Genomic DNA, 10522 nt, shown 5'->3' on the forward strand with positions numbered 1-10522 from the left:
GTATTGTTAAATTTTTTTTTTTCGAGAATACTGTGCACATGTAATATCTTTAGAGTAATCAGTTACAGAGCTGGTGTCCCGTTGAAAGCAGACAGCCAATTAAACAGGCGATGAAGCTGAGAGTCTGTATAGACCTGTAGATTTTTCCACAAAGAAAACTGATCTGTTATCTATATACCAATGGAGTAATATGTTATCCATTTCCATTCACAGTAAAGGGCAGCATTTTTCCTTCTGCTTCCACTTTCTCTAACTGTAGCATCACTGCAGCAGCATCATCTATGCAGACACCACACAAAGGCCAGCTGCAGCAGTTCAGCAGGGTGACCATCACACACACACACAGAGGTAGGTGGTGTGACCCTGATATTGTTCTGTGCATTTCCCTTCCAATCATCATTTCCACTGTGTGTCCTACATGCCTTCGCTATCTGGCTTTTTTTCATTATCGTGAATACTTAAGTTTGTCTACATGGGGCGACCGTGGCTCAAGGGGTTGGGAATCGCATCTGTAACCGGAAGGTCGCCGGTTTGATCCCTGGGCTCTCTGTCCTGGTCGTTGTGTCCTTGGGCAAGACACTTTACCCTACTTGCCTACTGGTGTTGGCCAGAGGGGCCGATGGCGCGATATGGCAGCCTCGCTTCTGTCAGTCTGCCCCAGGGCAGCTGTGGCTACAACCGTAGCTTGCCTCCACCAGTGTGTGAATGTGAGAGTGAATGAACAGTGGCATTGTAAAGCGCTTTGGGTGCCTTGAAAAGCGCTATATAAATCCAATCCATTATTACTTTTACTCCAGTGTTTAAGTTTCCTGCCTCGACGCGACTGTTTTATCAGCTTAGAATTAAAGCTTTTTAATATGTACTTTGATGGTTAAAGGATATTTACACAGGAAAAGATAAAGAGTAATGTGGTGACCGTGCCATGGGAGGTCAGTGAAATTCAGTGACTTGTAAGAAGTGAGCATATCCAAAGGTAAACTTTTCTAGGCTGTGTTTGCCCAACATTCACTCTGCAGTAAATCACAGGTTGGCAGGTCATTATATATCAACTGTACTGACTTCAGCAACCCTACAAAACCTCCATAGACCCCTAGAAGGAATGCTTTTATTAAACACCCAGAGAGAAAAGCTAAACCCTCAGCGCTGCCACAGTGTTCACTTTTGCAATCTGAAGGAACATTTGGACTCCAAAAACAGCTTTTACATCAGATTTGAAAAGCAGATGGACTCTATCACACAATTTAAAAAAACAAAAGCTACTTTTTATCTGGATTGCACAATTTTGTCTGTGCAGCAGCTTTTGTCTTTGAATATTCTGTGCAATCAAATGCGCAAAAGGAGCCTCTTTTATCTCAGCTTGTGCGGACATGCCCACAGCTTACAGACCGGCCTCAAAGTGTTAATCGGAAAGCTGTCGTTCTACACGGTGAGAAGAAATAGAGGTTTAGAAGAGGACGCATCGTAAAAGGTTGAGGGAACAAGAGTTGCAGAGATGAAACTGTGTAGTGTGCTTTTGTTTATAAGGACATCGCGTCAGGAAGAGGTGAATAATGTGCTGCTTTGTGAGAGAACAAATGCTACAGCACTCCCCTTGATATCACCCTAATATGATGAGAGATTAAGGAGGAAAATAGCCCTCGCCTTGTCTCCAGGGTGTTGATGACTATTTAATGTAACTGCCTTCATTTCCTTCCATCCAGTTCATTGTGTTTTCTTAGTGAAAGGGGAAGCTTCGGCCGTTTTGTTCCCTTAATAAAAATCAATACTGGCTGTCAAAGAGGTGGGCATTTCCTGTCTTTTATGACAAATAAAGGAAGATAAATGCAAACATTGTTTTTCATCACTGCGCCACTTTTATCCCCACAGCGATGTTGGTAAATACAGGAGTGGGATGGATGCAGGAATACTGATTGCGCTTTCTTAAAAGTTGTAGCCCTCAGTCGTCAGATTTCACACATGCACCTTATTAAGTTTCATCATTTTACGAAACCTAAACATCAACATTAAAAATTCCGTCTCCAGCTTCTCAAATGTGAATATTTAGATTTTTTGAAACTTGCATCAGACATTTTCCATTTTAAGAATTATTAATAAAAACACTGATTTATTCTTTTATTTTCTTTATAGATACCAGATGCAAAACCTGCTACTACAAACTAATCACTCACACTGACCGTATGATGGGTTTTCTCTTGTTCTTTTTTTTTTTTTTAAACAATCTTCAGTTCCCTCTCACCTGTGACAAACGCTCCCCGTGTTGCCATGGAAACAGTGACATGGTAGGTTTGGTTTGACAGCACATTTTCTCCAGTTTTCACCCTAACAGAGTGTACAGCTAAAGTGCCTCTTGAGTTCACGGCTGCTGAGCCACAGCGCTTTTGGATCAGGCGATATAACTGCTTCAACCAAGTTTGTTGAGTTAGTTTTTAGAGACCTGTTCTCATTGGCTGCCACTTTTAAATCTAGTTTGAATCAATAAAGGATAAATAAAGAAAAAATGTGCACACACACACACACACACACACACACACACACACACACACACCTATAAACAAGCAGCTAATCAAGACAAAGCAGACTTTTATTACAGATCCACCTACAGTAGTGTTGGTGGATCTGTAATAAAAGTCTGCTTTGTCTTGATTAGCTGCTTGTTTGCTTCCAAGACTTTGTGCCGGTTAAAGAGACGATAAAGGAGCAACGTTAAGGCCAGATTTATTGTGCATACAGTAGCCAACAGTTTGCTCATTCACAGGCCAATCAGGGTAAAGTTTTAAGAGAATCACGGCAACAATCAGTAAGACCTGATAAAGGCTGCGATTTATGATGCAGTGTTACAGCATGATGACTTACATAACAGAAAGATCCTAATAGCTTTTCACTGGCACATGGTCTAAAAAAAAGCATTTAAAAAAAATAACAGACTAATAACCGGGTATTTTACTGGAAGTGAGAACTAAATGATGCTCAGAACATTTTAAAATAGGATACAGTAATGGGTAACCATACAGAAACTTGGGGGAAATGATGTTAACAGGATTGACATTCTGCAGAAAATCACAGGAGCAATATAATGTTTTTCTATGGTAAGATTGCTGTAATTACACATGTGGGAAGTCGTTTTTGACTTTTGTTTTTCCAAACCAGAACGACGATGACGTAGCAGCTCAATCGACTCATCATCCATCACAATTCACAGGTTCCTGTCATGTGAGAAGTGCAGGAAAAACAAGTGTTCTTGTCCTTGGCTGGCTGTATTTCACAAACGGCTCACCACCACACTGAGATTTAAATAAACACAGCAGCCAAAAACGCCCCATTTAAGTGCTACTATAAGCACTTTTATTAATTATATCAATAAGTAAGAAGTGCAACTTGATTAATAAAATTAGAAAACAAGACGAAAGGTAAAAATGCAGCACTGTGTGAAGCACCATTACGATTCGTTTTATGAATCATTGCATTAATCTGTGTACATGAAAAATAAGCAGCAAGCCCATTAGCACTAGTGTTTAAAACTACATTTCATAGCATACATCTGTGGAACATTCAGCCCCAAGTTATCAGTTAATCAACTATAACAGCTCATGCAAGAGATGCATTTGTTTGGCTTTTGAGGACAAAATGTGATTTTCCAATGGTACATTTACAGCTTGGAGGACCGTGTTGAATCAGCTTCCTTCATTTAACAAGACAAAGAGGCCTACTACACCTGGTGCTTCGTCTGTTATTACCTGAACAACCACTAATCCCAGTACTGCTGAACCTCTTGAAACCTAAGAAATCCCATACACTACATAATGAGAATGAAAATCCCCTGGTAGGTCAAGAAGGCTTATTCAGTTAGAACAAAAGAATCTTGTTCACCACCAGATGGAAATGCGAAAAAGCGTGAAAATATGGGAAATCATCAGCATTGACCGTATTACTGATGTTAGCATAACCGTGATAGAAAGGACCTAATCACACCAACCAACAGGACCACTGCCTCCAGCATCCTGATCAATAAGATCCTGATCAGGACTGTCTAACAGCATGTAAGTGTGTGGCCAAGTGATATTTCAAGCTATCACATCATTTGGTATCTTATGGAGTTCTTTCCTCGTCATTTTGTGCATTTAAAATTGACCAAGAATCTCATATTAGCGACTCTGATGTTGCTCAGTGCTTTAGGAACGAGAATTTGTGAGTTTGAGAGCAAACAAACGCAGTGAGCCTGTAGTGTGATTTAACTTGGGAAACACACGTATAGGCCAGCTGTGTGCAAACTATTCTGTGATGAACTACAACATGTTGCACATCCTGAATGTGTCTCGGTTTTGGAGCTTTAACCCAGTGTTTAGAGTTCATTATTTTGTTGTTGTTGTTGTTTTATGGACCGCTTGTGTCTCAGTTTGGTTCTTTAAAATACTAGTAGCATAGTTATGTCATTATTATAACCTCTTTTTTTAGTCCAGTGTGTTTTCTTTCTGTCCTGTCCCCTTGTCTCGGGTCGCTGTAGTCAGTCTTGTTTCCCCGGTCTGGTTATCTTCATGTCTGAGTCAAGATCACATCTTAGTTTCTGTTCCTGTGTTTCCTGTTTTATTTTGCAAAGTTTCTTGTCGTGGGTGTGTGATGTTCACTTTTACTCGCTCTGTCTCATTGTCCCTCATTTGTTCCTGTCGTGTTTCCCACCTGTTATTCCTTAGCCTCATCACCAGCTGTGTCTCCCCTTCTTCTCTATCACGTCCCTCTTCTGCCTGTGTGCTTCCTCCTTCCATGTCTTTTCTTAGATTATGATTTGTTTTGTTTTTTTTGGCTCCATGACACAGGTCATTTTTGTATTTTATTTCCCCTGAGTGTGCCAGCATTAAAGCTAAAGGTAAAAGGTCTGTTTTCCATGCTCTGCATTTGGGTTCACACTCTGCCTGCCACACAGCAACACACAACAGAGTGGCTGATAAATATTTGTCCTTTACGTTGTACATTCAATATCAGACATAAAGGACATTTTGGAGCAAAGTGTGTAGAGCAGTCGGTCTTGATTACGAGATCAAAAATTACAGCCTTTATTTAAGGTTACTGATTTTGGCACTTTGTCTTAAAATTCTGGGAGTGTCCAGGTATCACTCCCAGAATGAGAACCAGGAGGTGTAAGCATCTCTGCTTAGACTGCTGCACCCAGGAAGTCAAAGACCTTCTCGATGCTCCATCTATCCATCCAGTTAACCAGTCATTCCTCCTAACAGACCCCTCCCTTGTCAGATAAAAGGGCACAAAGCAGTGTGAGAGCCCTTAATACATTCTGCACATATTTGTGCATATGGTCACAGTAGTTTTTCTCATAGTTTTGTCATAATTCTAACAGAGCAGAAACAGGAAGAGTGGGGCAGTTGATGACAACTCGACAGCCTGCAAAAAGGCTTGCAAACAAGCGCTGAGACATAAAAAAATGCTGTTTTCTTTTGCACAGCATAAAACAATGAAACTAAATTTAAATTAAACAAAAGTGTAGCCTGAAATCAAGTCTAACAGTAAAAGAAGCAGTACTTACAGGACGGTGCTTTTGTGTTACCTAACAGCACTGGATCTGTGGCCTTTAGTTTATGTTGCTTGTAACTTTTGTAGGCTTGTGCAGTAATCTGAATCTCCACCGAAACCCTACTGTACATGTGGAAACTGAATCCAAACAAAAAGTTATTTTATCTGCACACAAGCATCTGCAGAAACCAAGGATAGCATGTTGTTCTCATGATACTTTTTTTTGTAATTCACCTGGAAGAGACAAGCATAGTCGTCGCAGTGTCCAGAGGTGAAGGCCATGCATTCAGGCTCATCACTAAATGGGAAAATCTTCCAAAAACCTGTTTAACTGTTGGACATCATGAGAAGTCATTGGCAGAAGAAATTAATGATCCTTTTTAATTGTGGCTCGTTCAAAAGTCCATATATGACAAACCACAAGGAGGAACACAAAACAGGGATCCGTGACAAAAACGAGGAGCACGAGGGATGCTGGGAAAACACAGACCAGACAGAGAAGAGGTTCAACAAACTCTAACCATAAAGTCCGAGTGCTGAGATGAGCCAGTCTGAATTTCCAAGAAGGCTGACCGAAGTTAGTTCAATCAACTCTGAACACCGTCAGCTCGAGTTAAAGCCATCATCGGTAGAGCTCCAATACCACGATCCACCATGGCAACAGGTACATAAAAAGCAGAGCCTCCATTTAATCTAATGGAGCGAGGAATATGAATGTGTGTGCGTTTATCTTTTAAAAAAAATAGTGGCGTGGAGAAAAGAGTCATTTCAGTCCGCTCGGTCATTCACAGTATAAGATTTCCTTATTCTGTCTGTGCTCGTCAGTTCATTAGATAAAGCTGTAATCCTAATTTTACACTCGATTTTTAAATGTAATTATTCAGCTGTAACCTGACAGGGTGACAGAAACTGAAGATAAAATATGGAGAAGCAGATGAGACACGGTTTACTGATGGACCCGTGATATTAGTCAGACCAAGTAAACAACATGAAAACACGGATCCATCCTGCCTTGTATCAAAGGTTCAGGCTGCTGGTGGTGTGATGGTGTGGGGGAAACTTTGGGCCTCTTAGTACAAACTGAGCTTCGTTTAAATGCTACGCTCTACCTGAGGATCAAACTGGCTTCTTGCACGATGAGTTCACTACTCAAACGGCCTCCACAGTCACCAGACCTCCATCCGACGCAGCACTTTTGGGATGTGGTCGTGGAACTGGAGATTTACATCACTGCTGTGGAGTCATAAATCTGCAGAAACTGTGTGTTATCATGTTAACATGTTAAAAAGATGAAGAAAAGGGCGCCTGACCCACTGCTGTCGACGTTGCTCTAACAAAGCGTTCAGCGCACAGAAGCTCAAGGAACACGGTTTCATGTTGTTTGGCACTTAAACTACAACATTGTGCAAACAGGTCACAGTGACTTGTGGGGAAATTTATTGCAAAAGAAATTCTGCTATTTGATTTTTATACTAGAATGACACAATTATAATCATTTTTTAAAAAGTGACCAAACATGAATAACCTTTAATCTGTTTAAATGCCAAAAAACTAACAGCTTTGTTTTGACACAACAACAGAAAAAGGCTAAAAGCATTGGAAACAGCAAATGATGCCAAACCGTCCACTAAAAAGAATAATGTATGTACTAAAGCACAAACAAAAAGATTCAAAAAGCTTTGGTGACCCCACAGTGCTCGAATCCAGTATTTAGTTTGATATATCCTTTGAACTGACAGGAAATCGATATTTGGGTATAGAAGTGTAATCGCACATCATGCGCCCCTTCCAGATACAGAAACTACACAAAAGTAGCCAGACAGGCGCAAATTTAAGACTTCACTAAATATTTCATTTTAATGTGGAAATGAAAAACAGAAATACTAAAATCCCCCCCCACACACACACACACACACCCACCCATTTCATTCCTTCACTCAAAGAGGGCTCTCCTCTGTGGTTGCCATAGTAATCCCAAAGCCAATAACAGCCCTAACCCTTTCCTCCTTCCAGCGAAGAAAGCCAGAGATGAAAATTGCCCCAATCAAATTTGCCCCAGCAAGCGTAGGTTCTCATTTCTGACGCCATGTCACACCCTGAACCTTGCACCCAATACCAGACCTTTAGCCTGCACTGTGTCTCCGCCATCATACCCCCACCCACCTCCACCCTTATTCAGGAGAGGACAGCATTATAAATCAATTTACAAGCTGGGAGAGACATTGGGCAGACGATGGAAACGAATGATGGCAGATGAAGCATATTGGAAAACATTTTCTTTCCCCTCACTGTGAGCGGGTGAATGCGTTGGTACCACCTCGTGTGCAGCTGGCCAAGAGAAACCTAATCGTATTTTTGCGTGTGCACGTGCGATGAATTAGAGAAAGGATGGGAATAATAAGGAGAAAGGAAGGGTTAGTGTGAGTCTGCTGCTTGTGTGGATTTGTGAATAATAACTAGTGGAAATGTGCAATCATAGCTGGCAGAGCTGTTTGCGCTAACTCAATTTCTGAATGAGGTGGTGGAGGAGAGGATACAGAAAGTGCTTACACTTGTGATTCTCCATCAGTCACTCTGACACCAGCTTACATGAGTGGATATGTGTATGTCAGCTTGGTGTGCTGTGGCTTCTGTGAATCTCTCCTTAAATCATGAGCAGATGTTCTAGAGCCGAAAGGAGAGATGCTAAAAATCAGACCTGTGACCACCGAGACGTACCGCTCCACTGATACATGCATGAAGGGATCGACCATTAATTAAACAGTATAAAAGGCGGGCGTAGCCACTATGCGATCACCCACTTATTTTAGACTTTTTGGAAATCACCGTGTTTGTTTTTGAGGTCTGAAGTTGGCTTATATGGATAAAAGGGTGCTAATTTATCAGCAGGCTTCATTAGCAAACTGAATTTATAAACCATATGGGTGCAATAGACAGACACACATGTGCTAATTCGCGCTAAGTAAACATAAAGGCAATTTTAGAATTTCACACACCAAAACCAAACTACAAACATCTGGGATTGTCTGCACCGTACAGCAGGATATAATATTATTCCGAGAATCCATTCAAATGTTCCAAAAGGCGCTGACAGCACAAACACAGCGAGGAGGTTTAGTTCGGTGACTCGAAGCAGCAGATGAGCCCAGCGCACACTAATCGGCTCCAACTGCCTTTCTGAGGACACCTGTGATTATCCAGGTGGATGATTTAGGTAAAAACACAAATTCACAGATGGCCAAGGCCAAATCTGTTGGTTAAGACTTTTGTACTGGGCTATAAAAAAAGTATTTTAATGCATTTTCATATGGGAGACTATGGAGATTTTCTTTTAACCATATTAACATAAAGAACTAAGTAGAAAACTTTGGTTTTTGAAGGCTCTCAGTTGGTCTAAACCAGGGGTGGGCAATTCCAGGCCTCGTGGGCCAGTGTCCTGCAGGTTTTAGATCTCACCTTGGATCAACACACCTGAATCACATGATTAGTTTGTTACCAGGCCTCTGGAGAACTTCAAGACATGTTGATGAGCTAATTTAGCCATTTAAATCAGCTGTGTTGGTTCAAGGACACATCTAAAACCTGCAGGGACACTGGCCCTCGAGGCCTGGAGTTGCCTACCCCTGGTCTAAACCATAACAAGTATAAAAGACGAATGTAGCTTCTGGATCTTAAAAATGAAGCTGTAGACAAAATGCTCCTTAAACCTACATCTTTTAATGACCAGCAGGGAGTCACTCCTTAGCTCCTGTGCTCGGTGACCTCCGTAAACACGCTCCTTGCTCATCAGGTCCAGCTTAAAAACACCAGCATGGTCACAGTGATAATGCTCAGCTCAAGCATTCACAGGGGACTTTATTAACTGCTGGGTGATGTCACAGTGGCTACATCCTTCTTTTAAACTATGTGTGAGCCAGGCTTGAAATGATACATCAAACTGGTGTTTGTGACCTGAACAGGAGTTTTAGTATCACCACAGTAATAAAAAGCAGAAACCATTAGTCACAGCTCAATTTAAAGGTAACAGTGATAAGAAAATTGAAATCTAATAGGCAAGAGAGAGAGAGTAGTTTAGATAGCTGCCATAATCCAGACTTTAGTTTATTTGTCTGTCTGTGCGGTGGAAACACCTCAATCGACAATATTTGCTTGCCACCTCCAGTGTCCAGTTACACTTTTCACACAAACACAGCAAGGGTGGCACCTCGACAGGTAGGCAAACAGCTCAAAACAGAGCATGCAATAAACTGAGATGCCTCAGCATTTCACCACTGAGGCCACGGATGTGCTTCTGGGCTTTTCCTTTCATCTTGTATACCTGCCTTAGAAATGCAATGGCAAAAGAGTTTTTAAGAAAACACAAGTGACGGAATAATAAAAGACCTACCAGGCAACAGGTTTGCTCTAATCCAGTATTATTCAGGTTGATGGGTAACCTTCTTGCAGGTTGTTGTATTTCTATAATGTCTGATCTCCCATAATTATCAGGAGTTAAACTAAAGAAATGCTTCAGTGGCTTTTCTCCATCCTGCACTGTTTGTAAGCCATGTCGGCTAATGTTAGCCATTAGCTAAGCCTTGTGTCATAAGGTTGCCAAGTTGGGCGTTTTTTGTTTTTGTTTTTAAATTAGGCAATATAAATTTGCATTTATTTATTTTTTATAAACACTCAGAAATAGCAGTTATATGTCAGTCAAATTATTTAAATGACACGAAGCTAAACAAATTCATTTAAGTTTATTAAAGTACAAACATTTCATTGCAGCTCTGTGGTAAAGACCTATAACACCTGCACGCTTTTTTCCCCAGTTTTGTAACAGACACTTTGATTTACTGTTAATGCTGAAACATCTCTGCAACTATTGACTTAATTATAGGAAAGAATTAACAGTTACAGTGCAGATCTCCTTATTTATGGCATCTAGCAGTGTGTGGTGGTTGGAGCACTCCTGCTCTACATCATTAATTACCATGAAAGTTGCCTTGGTCCTCAGAAGATTCGC

The sequence above is a fragment of the Astatotilapia calliptera genome, chromosome 23 (assembly GCF_964374335.1).
Source record: "Astatotilapia calliptera chromosome 23, fAstCal68.1, whole genome shotgun sequence".
Classification (NCBI taxonomy): domain Eukaryota; kingdom Metazoa; phylum Chordata; class Actinopteri; order Cichliformes; family Cichlidae; genus Astatotilapia; species Astatotilapia calliptera.